Source organism: Protopterus annectens, chromosome 1.part1 (assembly GCF_019279795.1).
Source record: "Protopterus annectens isolate FY-2018-M chromosome 1.part1, PAN1.0, whole genome shotgun sequence".
In the NCBI taxonomy this organism is placed as follows: domain Eukaryota; kingdom Metazoa; phylum Chordata; order Ceratodontiformes; family Protopteridae; genus Protopterus; species Protopterus annectens.
Window position 1 is genome coordinate 1,333,681,441 of NC_056726.1, and position 16,157 is coordinate 1,333,697,597.

Consider the following 16,157-nt stretch of genomic DNA (forward strand, 5'->3'; position numbering starts at 1 on the left):
ACTTCCAACTACAGGATGTTCGTTCTTCATATAAATATGCTCATCCAAGGTAATATTACCTTGTAAAATCATGTCTTCCAACAGCAAGCCAATTTTATACCAAGCAACATTAATTTCATTGCATGAAATTTCTTCATAACAGTCATCGGTTAATATATTGTTCATGGCCCCTACATAATCTACCTCATTCATAATTACTAAGCCATTGCCTTTATCAGGCTTCATAAAAGGCAAGTTCCTATCGTGAATAAGATCATGCAATAATTTGTTCTCTTCCTCATCCAAATTATAAAACTCTTGTTTGGCTTTTTTTATTCTTTTTGTTAAAAATTGTCTAAAATCCAGTTCACAAATCTTTTCAAATGCAACTAATTTGTTATTAAGAGGTGACTTAAATGTACTAGCCCTTTTACAACCCATCTCCCCGTATACATAATCACCAATTTGGTTACAAAAATACATACCTAAATTAAATTTACGTAAAAAACATTTTAAAATCAATAAACACATCTGCAATATTAGCATCTCTGCAGGGCACAAAGGTAAATCCTTTAGATGGTAGATTTGCATGAATAGGTTCCAAATGTTTACTTGAATAGTTAAACAACTTAAACCCCCCCCCCACTGCATTAGTAATTACAACCGGGGTCATAGCACCCTGTTCTTGATTTAAATCCACAACCATATCTACATTCAATTGCTTTCTCATAGAATTACTTAGTAAATTAAAATCAACTGGGGGAAAAAATGCATGTACATCAGAAAAAACAACGTTGTCGACAGTTTCAAAAATGTTTGTATGATCAGTATTTTCTTTATTGAATGCAAGAATGTCCACTTCTCCATCAGCACATTTAACTATATCCAATTCCGAAGGCATTAAATGCATTAAAACTGACAGTACTAGATTCTCTCAACTGAAAAACAAGAAGAACACAAATCAAACCCCAACCCATTAGTGTAATAAGATAACACTTCAGTATTTGCACTGTCAGTTTCACAAAATAAATTAGTAACTGAATGCAGGTTCTTTGAACAGTCTTGAATACGGTTACAACACGTGTTGAAATTACCAAAGTTTTCTTCACTCACCATCTCCTGTAGCCGTCTGAACCATTGTTCCCCTTCTTGGGTCTCGCTACTTGGTATTGGTAGTCTCTGGGGGGGAGGGGTAAGTGTCCTGATACCCTTTGTGCCTCGAGTGCTGGTAGGAAAAATGGTTTTGTTGTCGTCGATCTTGCAAACATTGAGAATGCCTTAACTCTGGAGGGTCAGGGGAGGGTTCATGTTGAAACCTTCGTTCCTGTGACATATCCCCGTGTAGGCGAATGCTGATTGTTTGATGGATGTTGGTTGCTAACAGAGATGGCCACTTTAGGGTATGCCCTCCATTTCTGATATTCATCCAAATCTCTCCTTAATTTGTTGCACTTTCGATTAAAAATATCTGCACAAATGTTGTCCACACGATTAAAGGCGTTATCAAAATAAGCCTTTACTTGTGAAAATAGCAGATCAGAGGTAATATAGCCGATGTGCTCATCTAAAACAGCTGTCAGTTCTTCTATTTTCTTGTTATTGTACTTTAACACCAGTTTTAAAACATCTAAGCCCGCTGTATTAAACACGGTTTCCAATTCTTTCAGAAATTCACTGTTGTTGACAGCCCCATTAGGTACACAACAAACCCTTAAGCCTCTAGGGACTTGCTGCAGTTCAATGTTTCTCTCCAGATAACTATTTTCTAACTGCAGTTTTTTGTATTGTAACAAAGAATCTTCAAACAATTTTAATCTCACCGCAAGTGTAGGGGCATTGAGCACTGGCTGTTAGCTCCCGCATCAACAGCAAATTCTAAAGTATTCTTTTTCCATCGATTAACCACTGGACTTAGTTCAACATGAGAAACATTCCCACTAATTGGTGTAGGTTGGGTCAAGGGCACACCCAAACTGCCATATAGTTGTATAGATGCATCCTTAATTTTCTGCATTTGTGCTGTTGCACTAGCAAGCTGGGAACTTACTTGCTGCAGTTGGTTAGATAGTTCAACACCACTATCCTTCTCTGCTAGTTTCTGGTTGCCACCAAGGGGCCCTCCACTCCCAGAGGCTCCTTTAGACATAATAACCCAAAAGACTTTGAACACCAAATAAAAACTAACCACCAGGAGAGAAGACCTCAGTGCAGCCAAAATTTATTGAAGGTTAAGCGCTTTCATCTGCGTAAGACCAGACTTCACCAGAACAATTCTCATACAAAAAAGTTACCCCTTAAATACACTCCATAAAAACTCCCCTAATTAAAGAACAATTAAAATTATTAAAATTTAAAGCCACAACCTGTTTCAGTTTACATATAACAGCCATACCTTTTCATTTTTAAAGGTGAAGGGTATACCTTGGCATCAGGCCACATGACAATGGTCTGTAGTGTGGCTCAGGGGTGTAGTGGCTGGATTGGCCCACACAGGTGGGTATTGTATTCACCATCCAGTCATTTGGGTTACTATTGTGTGTGGCCAGTGCTGTGCAGCGCTTGCCATGTATGTGTTCTTTAGTCTGTGACATGGACGGTGTCTGGGATGTGCACACGTCCCACATGCATGTACAGTGACATGTGGAACTGTACCTGGGGTGTCTGGCCCATGTTGTGTACACAGATTGTTATCATCAGATGTATATATATATATATATATATATATATATATATATATATATATATATATATATATATATATATATTTACCAACATAATGTTGAATGTCATAACATCTCAACCCAAAACATTTAATTATCAAAATATCTACAATCATTTCATTGAAAAAACAATGAGATCAACTCTACTATTTTGCAGGGGGGATATGCCCACCTGCACCACCCACACCCCCCCCACTTAAATATATCAGCTCTGAGATTGCACTACAGTGCAGAAATGGGCACATTTGATAATTTTGACATTGTGTGTTTAGACTAATTTTATTTCAACATTTTGATCATTGAATATGGTGTGTTCAACCAATTCAGTTTCAACCATTTAGCATTAAACATTTTATGTTGGTAAACTATATATATATATATATATATATATATATATATATATATATATATATATACTATTTATTTATTTATTTATTTTACATTTGTTAACCGGGAGAGTCCAACTGGATATATGTCCATTTTCAGTGGAGGCCCGTGGAGAAAAGCTCCAGAGCAGTAACATCATTAACAAGAGAAAGACATGTTAACCAAACGGTTCAACTAAACAATATGTAGAGTACACACTCTTTATACTTCTTATAGAAGCGTAGTACATGTAAGATAGTGAGTTAACCAAAGAGTGTATTTGCCAACATTCACAGGCTACATTAATATATGCATGTTATAGAGGTGTTTAACAGCAAGTATAGCAGGAAGATAGAGTCGATAACTTCCATAACTCATTTCTACTTGAGAGACAAGCTAGGTCCTTTAGGTTTCTTTACAGTGTTCAGTGATACGATTACCCGATGCAGACATTACAAAAGCAGTAGATAAGCTGTTACTCTAGTTAGAAACAGAGACATATGAGTTACTATCCAGGGGCAGTACAGGTACATAATCTGTGATTCAGGAAGTGTGTTTTGAGTAGTTTTTTGAATTGGGTGGTGGAGTTGTTATTTATTATGTGTGTTGGAAGGGAGTTCCAGATTTTAGAGATGAAGTGGCTATAAATGGATCTACCTGACTCATTTTTAAAGTTTGTTACCTTAAGGAGGTGTTGGGTACTTGATCTCAGGGATCTGGTAGTGGTGTAGGGCTGGAGTAGTTGCTGCAGGGCTGGTGTGTTGCCTGGATGATGTAGTACTTTCTGAGCAAGTGCTAGCTGGTTGACTTGAAGGGTCAGGGGAAGTAGTAGCCAGTTGAGTTTTTTTAGGCTTTTACAATGATGGGTTCTAGAAGATGATCCTGTGGCAAATCTGGCTATTTTATTGTAGCAGCTATCTAGTTTGTTGAGCTCAGTTTTTCGGAGATTGGTAAGCACGGGGGGAAGCGTAAAGTAGGGTCGATAGGAGGTGTGTCCTGGCTGTGGTAACCTTAGAGTGACTGGTGAGAAACTGTTTGTTGCGATAGAGTAGGCCCATTTTTCTGTGGACTCTTTCTATGGTCTGGGAGATATGAATGTCAAATTTAAGGCTATTGTCAAATTCGAGGCCTAGCATACTGCAGGCAGCTTAATAAATATTTTCCAAGGCTGGTGGGGGGGCTCAGAATTGGGCATCTCATCCTATAGAAGGTCATATTCCCTGCCTAGCTATGAGGTACTTACCAAATGCTCCCAAGAAAAATATGACTAAATCTATCAATCATATGAGCAAACATGAACACTTGTTTGGACTTAGACATGTTCACCTTGCAAAGAATCAAAGTGACTGGACTCAGTGTCGACTATGAAATTACCATTGTCCTCTTCAGATTCCTGATCACTCTATGAAACAACAGAAACGTCTCCAGCCCAACAAGCATTAGAGTCATGTATGGAGACACAATCACCAGAATTAGCCGTCTTCAGAACACTCTTAAACATCAGCCTTACAAACAGCTATAATATGATTATCAGCTGTATGATGAAGCTTCTGTTTTTTTTTCTTGTGACCTTTACTAATAGATAAAATGTCTGGGGACAGAGTAGTATGTCTGACAAGGGGTCTCTTACACTAGACTATTCCTGCACCTAAAGGATTTGGTTCCCCCATACCTGAGCCAGGTATTGGAAGAGCCCTGGAGGATGTGTCTAACCCCCAATGCATAATGGTCAGCAAAGCTACACTAGAGAGAGAAAGGGCAAAAATTAAGCAGTCTGTAGGCTGAGCAGTGGCTCAGATACATTCACTAACCATAGGCTGAGGCATATTTTTATTTAATTTTTTTTCTGTTTAGCTGGAACTAGATTTGATGGGGAGGGTGGGAGGTATCAGAGTTAGGATCTATCAAGTCAAGCAAAAGAACACCAGCCAGAATAATAAATTGATAACCTGAAAATGTATCATAATAAGCACTTAATGTTTCTATAAATAAGTATGACCCCACACAACTAAACTTGAACAGACTGTGCTGTTATCACAAAAACAGTTTGAAATGTGTTCAGAATTATTGTATAATTGACAGAAGTTAAAGAATTTCCAGTATACAAAGTTCAAACACTAAAGCAACCAATGTGCCACACCAGCATTAAAAATTAACACCACACACTTTTGCCACATTACACTGCCATAAAATAAATGATATAGTCATTTAAACTATATGTATGACACTGCTCTGTATGTTTTTAGCATTGGATTGCAATTTTACCACAAATGAAGTTATTGGAATGCACTATGGAGATTTTACTCTTTTTGTCAGAGAGAGTAAAATCGTCACAGTGCATTCAAATGACTTAATTTGGGGTACAATCGCTATACATTCCTAAAAACAAGCAGAGCAGACTCATATGTTTAGTAAATAATGTATAACTGATACCAATGTCTAAGTTCTGGAATATTATCCTGTCACAAGATGAAAATAAAGCAGATTAAAAACAGTGAATGCATATCTTAAGTATCTAACATCACATATACACTCTGTACTTCTGAGAGAAACATTGAAAGCTTCCTCAGAAACAGTAAAAGCAAGCACTGGTCAGAGATAGAAGCCAAACAAGCAGTGCTACAAGCAGAAATTCTCACAGGAATTCAGGTAAACAGTAACAGAAAGAAATATTAAAATACATATATATTTTAAACAAACAGAAAAATAGGAAGAGAATAATAAATAGAGATGAAGGGGGTCCCCAAATAGGATGTATCTGAGCAGTAAGCCAGAAAAATCAGCATTGGATCCTCTGAAGAGTCAGAGGACTTTCATCTCTGGATGACAGAAAAAGTCTGAACACTTCTGCACATCTGAAGGCTTCCCTCTTAGGATATGCTTAGCCAGTCACCTGTCACAGCTTTTGAAATATGGCCAACAGATAGTTACTTTGGCAGGTAACCCAAAATCCCACTGAGGCAGTGGGAATATAAGTCTGGCAATGCAGAGAATTAAAGCTCAATATCTGAGTTGTTTGGCTTCTGCTACATACCTACAATCAACTGCTTTACTAGCTGAATTAAGTACAAACTTGCAATGTTAAAGATTGTACTGCATTTCATTTTTCTGTCTATTTAATTGTTTCATTGAATATTGTGTCTGTGACTCTCTGTGGTTATTTATTTTCCTATTTAATTGCTTCATAGAATACTGTGGTCTCTCTCTCTCTGCAGTTAGTTTCCTCCCCTCCCTCCCTGTTCTTGTTCTGGTACTAATCCTGGTGGCTTTGGAATTGCCCGTACTTCCTGTAAATTTGTGTTTGAACACTCCTCCTGGGTCGATCTCATTTGCTCACTCAACCGAGTAAAGTGAGATCATATTTTGACTTCAGACACTCCTACCAGTCCCATCTGTTCAGCTCTGTCCCAGCTCTATTCCAGTCTAGTGTCACTAGCTCACTCTACCTAATACAGAGAAATCATTTGTGAAGGGCAAGCCACTTAGGTCCTTAAATTTTAATTATTTTCTGTTTCTCCTTTCCACTTTCCAAAAAAAAAAAACTTCTAAGCTTGTTTCCTGCCTTTCCTGTAACTACTCTAGTCCAGATACAGATTTGCTGTATCCAGGACTGTTAGTAAGATTCTGAGTCCTCCAAGCCTTTCTGTGTTGGAGGGAAGGTGTCTAGCTTATCAGTGGGAGTGATAAGCACTAGGTAGCCTATCTACCACAAGATCCAGGTACAGATTCTTAGTTTCATAGTTTCATAGTTTCATAGTATAGTACTAGGCTATCTGCCCTGGGGCATTTGTAAGCCTAGCCATAGTGATGTGGCTTTTGCCACCCCATGAAATGGTACAAAAATGTACAGAATAAATCTAGAATACTGTGCCATTGTCTAGTAGTGACACAATGAATGTCCCCTTATATAATAGAATTAGTTTACTGTGCCCCTGTCTAGCAGTGACACAGATGTGACCCCTGGGGTAAACTTACGATCTCCCATCCACTTATCAAAATTAAGGAGTGCCTCAAGGGAGTGCATTTTGAGATTAAGGAGTAGCACTTGAATTTGCTTATTCGTGCTCAGCACTTGTACCTAGAGGAAAACAGTTTTTGTACTTACTTTCCTCACTTGCTTAGAGAAAAACAGTTCTTATACTCACTTTCCTCACTTGTCTAGAGGAAAGTACTTTTTTATTCAGGCATGTCCAAGGGTCAGCTCCCAGTGTTCTCTCCTGTCTATCTGATGAATCTGGGCATCTTGGGGCAATGTAGCAATTGCCTCATGTACAAAGACAACCATCTCCTCCTACCACCCAACACCACAACCTGTGAGACATGCATGTATCTAGCCAAACTGGAGGTAGAGGTCTCTCCAACTAAGACTGAACTTGACAGTCAAGAGGAGAAGGTAAACACTTCCACCACACCACACTCATCACATAGTCCCACTAAATCTACACCACCAAGATCCACACATAGAAACACAAAAACATTCGCAAAGGCTCTCAGTAATAATCTGTTCAAGCAACAGTGACCTCCAAAGCAGAAAAGCAAGCAACCTCCACCCCCCAACACAACCCAAATGACACCTAGCCCACAAACTCAATGTGCCACTCAACCACAGCACAGGCAGGTATGACCCTAGCCCCGAGTAGCATCTTGTCATCGCCCAGAATGATATCGCAATACAAGGACAAAATGATTGACTTCAACAATTAGCTAAGGTTCTGGTGTCATTCTAAGGGGGATCCAGTATCTGTCTGCCTGGGATGACATGGTCAACAGACCACAATGCTTTGCCAGAGATGGCCTGCACCTGTCACCCCTGGGATTCCGGATACTGGCTAAGGCTCTTGCTGCCCCTATAGTGCCTTTTTTTAGGCAAGGTTCAAATGACAAATTCGCCACCATAACAGGAACAGGCAAGCAAAAACTGTGGGTAATGCTACTTAATGCTAGAAGTCTAAATCTCAAAATGCACTCCCTCGAGGCACTCCTTAAAATGGAGAACATCGATATCTGTGCAGTGACTGAGACCTGGTTCAAGGCTCCAGAGAGCACCCCTGCATTACCAGGCTATAACTCATACCACACTTTTCAACCACCTAACCTGGACCGGAATACCAAAGGCGGAGGTGTGTCCATATTCATTAAGGATATCCACACCTCCAGGCTAGTTGCTCAGCATAATACATCCGAGGTTATCCAAGTGCAACTAACTCTGAGCAAAACTGCAATACAAATTGTAGCTTCCTACAGATCCCCCACCATGCCCCAGGATCCCCACTCCTCTTTTCTTGATATACTGGAAAATATTAGGGTTCAACAAAACACCCTAATAACGGGCAATTTCAACTACCCCACCATTAACTTGGAAAACTACTCATGCACCAACTCCTTCGCTCAACACTTTCTGGAATTCATAAATTCCAATGCCTTGGATCAACTTATCCACATCCCCACCAGGGGCAACAATGTCCTAGACCTAGTCATTACCAACATGAGTGACCAGTGTTCCACACCTGAGGTCAAATCCTCATTGGTCAGATCCGACCATAAGCTAACCACCCTAGATATCCACATCCTGCCCCCACTCCCCATTAAGGAAATCACAGTAAAAAATTTCTCCAAAGCCAACTTCATGCTTCCTAAGACAGAAGTGGTGAGCTTCATGACACCCATGCAGATGGACAATATAGTTATGACTGCTGAATCCTGCACAGATGCACTCTATAAGCACTTACACGAGTGCATGGATCGTGCTATACCAAACAGAACCAAGACGCTATCCTCCAAAAAAAGGAAGCCAATCTGGTGGTCCCCTGCCATAAACAAACTCTACAACAGAAGGAAAAAACTGTTGCAAAAGAGTGTAAAATCCCATGAGTGGAGGAGTTCCCTGGTCAGCCTCAGTAAGAAGCTGAGATCCCTTATAAGATCCTCCAAAGCTAGCTACGAAAACAAAATCACCACTGATTCTAGGGACAACCACAAAGCATTTTATAGCTATATCAAGAATCTCAATGGCAACAGCCAGATCTGCTCTGAGTTACAGCACAAAGGCACGAAAATTACAGAACCAACTGATATTGCCAACGTCCTAGCAGACAGGTTCAGTGCTAAGTTTACCCCCCTCTCACCATCTAAAGGGCCCATATCTATACAGGAAGAATGCAGAGTCCCAGTAATCACAACTACGCAGGTAAAAGCTGCACTCTCTAAAACCAAAAACACAGCATCCATGGGACCAGGCAACATCCCAGGCTGCATTTTACATGAACTTCAGAACAAAGTGACTCCCTACCTAAACACCGTGTTCAATAATAGTCTCACATCAGGCTTTGTGCCCACTGAATGGTACACAGCAACATTTATCCCACTCTATAAAGGAGGAGCCACCACTTATCTCTGGAACTATCTCCCTATAACCCTGACAAGCCTGGCCTATAAGGCCATGGAACATATCATCATGGAGCTCATGAACAAAGACATTGGTAACCTCCAAACTCTGGACCCCACCCAGTTGGGGTTTGTGAAAGGCAGATCATGCCTCCTGAACCCGATCAACTTCTTTGAGGCAGTCACCAAAGCCATAGACAAGGGTAAGGTAGATCACACAGCCTATCTTGACCTCGCCAAGGCTTTCAACACCATCCCCCATTCTGGATTTATAGCTAAACTCACTAAACTAGGTATAAATCCCTATGTCACAAGATGGGTTGCCAATTGGCTCACTGACAGAACCCACACTGTAAAAGTTGCAGACTCCAAATCTGACTTCAAACCTGTGACAAGTGGAGTACCACAGGGTTCACTCCTGGGACCTCTCCTGTTTGCTATCTACTTCTCTGAAGTGCAGGCTAACAAAGGAGGCCTTTAGTTAATGAAGTTCACAGATGACTGCAAACTAGGAGCCATAGTTGAGTCCCCAGATGATGTGGACATCCTACAGAAGGGCCTCACTGAGACAGATGACTGGTGTCAGAGCCATAGCCTCAAGCTCAATGCCAAAAAGTGCATTGTCATCCCCTTTGGTAAAAACTCTGTACCCATGAACTACCACATAGGCAGCAGTCTACTTAATGCCGAATGTGTGATAAGAGACCTCTGGACCCAGGTGGATAGTAGTCTCTCCTTTGATAATCACATTGCCACAGTAGTCAGGAAATCCTTCTACGTGGCACACCTCATCACAAAAGGGTTCTCATCTTGAAAAAAAGAGGTCATTGTTCCCCTCTACTCGACACTCATTAGACCCATTATAGTTTACAATGCCCCTTTTGGAATGTACCTCACAAGACATCTACAGCAGCTGGAAAGGCTACAGAAGTACCTCACAAAGAGGATTACTGGCCTCAAACAGATGCCCTAAACTGACCGTCTCAAAAAACTCCAGCTTTACTCTGTAGCATATTGCCTATTCCGAGGTGGTCTCTGCCTAACATATAAAGCTATGTCAAACCCAGAGCTGTTAGACATGCTACACCTAAAGAAATCCCAATCCCTCTGAGCTACACACTCTAGGGACCTAAACCTTGTCACCACAATAAACAGGACATGCTGGAGGGATAGATTCCTGTCCCAGAGACTTCTCATACTCTGGAACAAGCTACCCATCTATGTCAAGCAAAGTTCCTCATTAGCACTCTTCAAGAAAAATCTTGATAAGTGGATGGGAAATAGGAAATACACACTGGGGATCACTTCTGTGGCTCTGCTCGACAGGGGTACAGGAAAATAACTTTCTTGGGTGGCATAAGCCAGAGAACCTTGTTGGCTAGGCTTACCTAGGCCCTTGGGCCAACAGCCTAGTAGCTACCTATGAATCTATGAACCTATAACATGTTAATGAGCTGCCACCAGTGCCAAGCATACAGGGTTTGAATCTTTCCACCTTCATTTCCCTACTGAGTGACTTTGAGCAAATCACAAAACTAGATAATGTTTTGTGGCAATTGGGAGTTAGGGCTAGCCTCTTCAATGGACTTTTAGACTGCGTGCCTAGTAACTAATAACAGCTAGTAACTTGGGTGGCACAGTGGTGCAGCGATTAGCATTGTCACCTCACAGCAAGAGGTTCTTTAGTTTGATTCACAGCTACTGTAACGAGTCTGCATGTCCTCCCTGTGTTTGCGTGGGCTTCCTCCAGATGCTCCGGTTTCCTCCCACATTCCAAAGACATTCCAAGGACATGTGTCTGAAGCTTTTCTTCTTGGGTCTCTGCTGAAAATGGGTTTTCCTGGTAAACAAATGATAACTAAATAAAAAAAATAAACTACCTATGAACCTACAGTCATAGAAGGGTAGTTATACAGTATGTCTATTAAGTGCATTTGGTAATGCATCTGTACAGCTGCCAGCATCAGAGTAGATCTCTGGATTAGTCTTCTGCCATACATGCTCTGTCATTACCTGCAGACCACACGCCTACACCACAACCACTATAAGCAAACAAAAATCTCTCATTATGGGTATCTCTAGCAGCAGTTCATATTAACAGTACAGCAGGGCTCCACTAAAGAGACTCACAACATTCATCCAGCCCCCCAAAAAAAAGAATAACATCTGAACAACTGTAAAATACAAAGCAAAGTATAATAGCAGTAATCGAACATGGCAAACTGGAATAATGCCTTCTCTGGACTATGTGAGAGTTTTCAAGGTATAGCATGGTAACACCACACACACACACACACACACACACACACACACACACACACACACACACACACACACACACACACACACAGAAAATCACACACAAGTACTATCGCCCTATAAGCCTGACTAGCTAGGTCTGCAAGGCTATGGAATGCATCATCATGGAACTCATTAACAGAGACATTGTGAACCTCCAAACACTGGATCCTACCCAGTTCGGCTTTGTTAAGGGCAGATCATGCCTCCTAAACGTGGTGGACTTTTTTGAGACAGTTACCAAGGCTATAGATGAGGGAAAGGTGGTACACACAGCCTTCCTAGACCTCACAAAGGCCTTTGACACCATTCCCCATTCTGGTATTATAGACAAGCTCACCAGCCTGAACATAAACCCCTATGTCACAAGATGGGTTGCCACGGACAGAACCCACATGGTGGGGGATGCAGAAGCTAGGTCTGACTCTAAACCAGTTACAAGTGGTATTTCCCAGGGCTCAGTCCTAGGACCCCTCTTGTTCGGCATATACTTCTCAGAGGTACAGGCAAGCACAGGAGGACTATGGCTGACCAAGTTTGCAGATGACTGCAAACTAGGGGCTATAATTGACTCTCCAGCTGACACAGATATCCTCCAAAAGGGTCTCAGTGAGACAGATAACTGGTGTCAAAATCATGGCTTCAAGCTAAATGCCAAAACGTGCATAGTCATCCCCTTTGGAAAAAACAAAGTACCCACAAACTACCCCATAGGTGGTGGTCCCCTAAATATGGAAGACGTAATAAGGGATCTGGGGACCCAAGTAGATAGTAATCTCTCCTTTGAAAATCACATTGCCAAAGTGGTTAGAAAACCCTTCTATGTGGCCCACCTAATCACAAAAGGGTTTGCATGCACATCACTCATCAGACCCATCATAGTGTACAACGCCCTATTTGGGATGTACCTTACAAAACACCTACAACACCTGGAAAGACCACAGAATTACCTCAACAAGAGGATCACTGACCTCAAACAGATGCCCTATGCAGCTCGACTAAAGAAACTCCAGCTGCACTTGGTTGCATACCGCCTACTCAGAGGTGATCTCTTCCTGACATATAAAGCCATGTCCAACTCAAAATTGATGGACATGCTCCTAAAGAAAAACATATCCCCTCGAGCCACACACTCTAAACCTCACCACAACAATAAGTAGGACGTGCTAGAGGGATATATTCCTGTCCCAGAGACTTCCCATGCTTTGGAACAAGATTCCAATCTACATTAGGCAGAGGTCCTCACTAACACTCTTCAAGAATAACCTTGATGAGTGGATGGGAAACAGAAAGTTTACCCCGGGGATCTCTTCAGTGGCTCTGCTGGACAGAGGCATGGGGAACTAATCTAAGGGGCAGCGAAAGCCAACACATTCTGGCTAGGTTTATAAATGCCTTTGGGCAGACACTCTAGTACCTACCTATAAACCTATGAACCTATAAGTCTGATACTCTCAAAAAATACCTTTTATTTTTTATGTTGGTGTACAATTCAATACAGTTGATACATGACTTTCCTGTAACTGACAGCAGTTTATGAAAAAAAAAATCTGATTTGCCACAAGAACACATTATTTCTAAGCACTGTTTATAAGTTTTGATTAGTACCAAATTTTTACAAACAAAACTAGACGGCAGAATTTGCTAACCAGCTTTGCTAAACAATTTTTTTCTTATTTGTATGATTTTCAGAAACAAAACACAATTGACTCAGAACAGACACTATTTATAATTAATGCTCAGCAATTACTTTTCTTTCACAGACACGATTGTTCAAAAGTCTCTGTGTCAAAAATGTCAGATTTTATAGGTTCATGGATTAGTAGTAAGCTAACTGCCCCTTGCAAGTCATTGTAACCCTAACTAATTATCCCTTAGGCTCAAATCCTGCACCTTGTGTTCATAAGGCAAACACCTTAACCATTAGACCACCCTCCCAAATATACAGCCCTTGCAAGTCTTGAACCCAGGACCCTGTATACTATAGTCATAGCAGTTAACCGCAAAGCCATTACAGCTATGTTTGCTTATTTGCTCAGTTTTAGAAAAAGGTACACAACTGTTTCAAAGTCATGACTGCTTTTAAATATTATCCATTTTCTCAGCAATTTTCATTTCAGTAAAAAAATCTATAAAGCAGTCTTTGTTGAACAATGTTCTGGTATAGACTTTTAGAAAAAACACACACCTGTTTAATAGAAGTTAATGCTTTCAAGTTGTACCAATTTTCTTTCACATTTAGTTTCATAAGTAAGCTTATGCAACAATCTTTGTTAAACAATTTCTTCCTTACTAATATAACCTCCAGCAAGAATGAAACAGCAATTTCAAAACAATGACTACTTTAAGGTAAACGCATTCTCACAGCAGCTAATTTCACAGAGGCAACCAGGCAACAGTTCTTCTAGACAGTCTCTGTTTTCTGCTGCAGGTAGGTGACTACTGTTTACAAGTTGCTTAATCCTATGTCAGGCTGTACCTACTAAGTCTAAAATAAACTCTCTTACTTCTTGAGTATCCACAGTTAACTAATATTTATTGCTTTAGGTTCTCAAAAAAATCCCTATTATATCGTGTCTTTGTAACTGCAGTTTAGAAATAGTTCACATCACCTAATTCAAATAAATCCCAGCAGCAAACGTGATGCGCTCTTCCTTCAGCTTGCCAAGAAAATCCCTGTATTAGTATGGATCTACCATTTTCATTACTAGTTTAAGCTAATAATTTAATTGTCTATCTTTGCTTAAATGACATACTTGTGCACTGACCACACATTTTAAAGCACATTATAATCTTTGGTTTATCCTACTCAGTGTCTATCTGTAACCTTTACATACTTAAATTTTCTACACTGTGCTCTGCCTCATACCATTAAATCCAGACTTCATTATTTCTTTCACCTTAGTTACTCCTATATTACTGGAGTGAAAGGTTTTGCTAGTATCATAGAAAAATCTCCCCATTAAAGGGGAACTTTCTGTTTTAAGCACATTATGCTTACTCAAAGCACAATGACATTATAAGCACTGGAGTCTTCTCTTTTGACATATCTTTTAAATAATTCATACAAGCTGATGTCTATGTCCTGAAATGCCACAACTACAATCACCAAATTTCCTTTTATTTTATGTCTTATAAAATTTCCTAAACATTGTTTAAGTGTCCTTTCTCAAGACCGTCCACCTAGCAGCTGCATCCACTAATCAGTTCACAAGCTGGATGCAGAAGCCATACAACTGCTATCCCCTTTCACCTTTTCAACTACAAGTACACGGGTTGTCAAGATGAGAAGTAGCAGGGATGGAGACTGCAACTACAGTACAACATAAGCACAGAGAGCAGTTGTCACTCCTCTGCAGCACAATACTCTAGGGCCATTCCTTATCCACAGTAATTTGGCAGGGAAGTCAAATAGATCAGCTAATTAGTATATTTCATTCTGTATGCCTCCAGATCAGGATGACGTTCCCCACACAAACATCTGGAAATTCAGTCTTAGTGCTCCTTCTGTATACCTATATGTCAGTTCTCTGGGTGACAGCTTTGCTTGTCTGGGTCCAGAAACAGCCTTTTGTACAGGCACCTTCTGTGCAGCGGAGCTATTATGGTGCAGTCTGGTAATGATAATGACACAACCGCATGCACAGCTGTGTGTGACTGTTGGTCTTGTTACTGACATTAGCAACAGGCAGAGCTATGTAAAATGGCCTATGGGACTCTCAGCACCACTGCTGCCAGTCTGCTTTGGTAATGGGTGTGCCATGGCCATAGGCTTACGTAACATAGTAGGTGCAGTAGATTTATTTACATTCAGATCAGTAATGAATTGTGCTCCATTCAATTGCAAACCATATGGTGATGAAGAAGAATACATTAATTGCACTGTAAAGAATTCTGATACACCAATAACATTTCTGAATCTCACCTTATGTATGGTTTTAGAATCTGTTATAATTATCTATGGTTTCATAATTCTTGTCCAGAAGCAGTTGATATCTCTCATAAAAATTATAGTTTTATTAGTTATTGGAACAGATTCACAGCTGAAGAAAACCATAAATGATGTACCTTAAAATTAGGTGCATACATCTTTATAAATCTGCATTATTTTATTTATACCCAACAACATTACACATCTTAGAATGGTCTCTGTGGCCCACTCCTAGTTTAAGTATTTTAGAGAAAATATGGCGTATATTTTATTAGAAGCCAGGTATTGCACAGTCTCCATAAACTAAGGGATGGGGCTATGTTTTGGGTTTACTTTTTTGTTCTTTTTATCAGTAATAGCTGTTTTGTTTTCCAGAGAGTGCACGCTCCATTCCTGCATTTATTCTCCTGGTATTTCACATTCTTTATCTAATTCTTATCCTTTTGCAGTGCAGTAGTATCTGTTGCCACCAGAAGCAT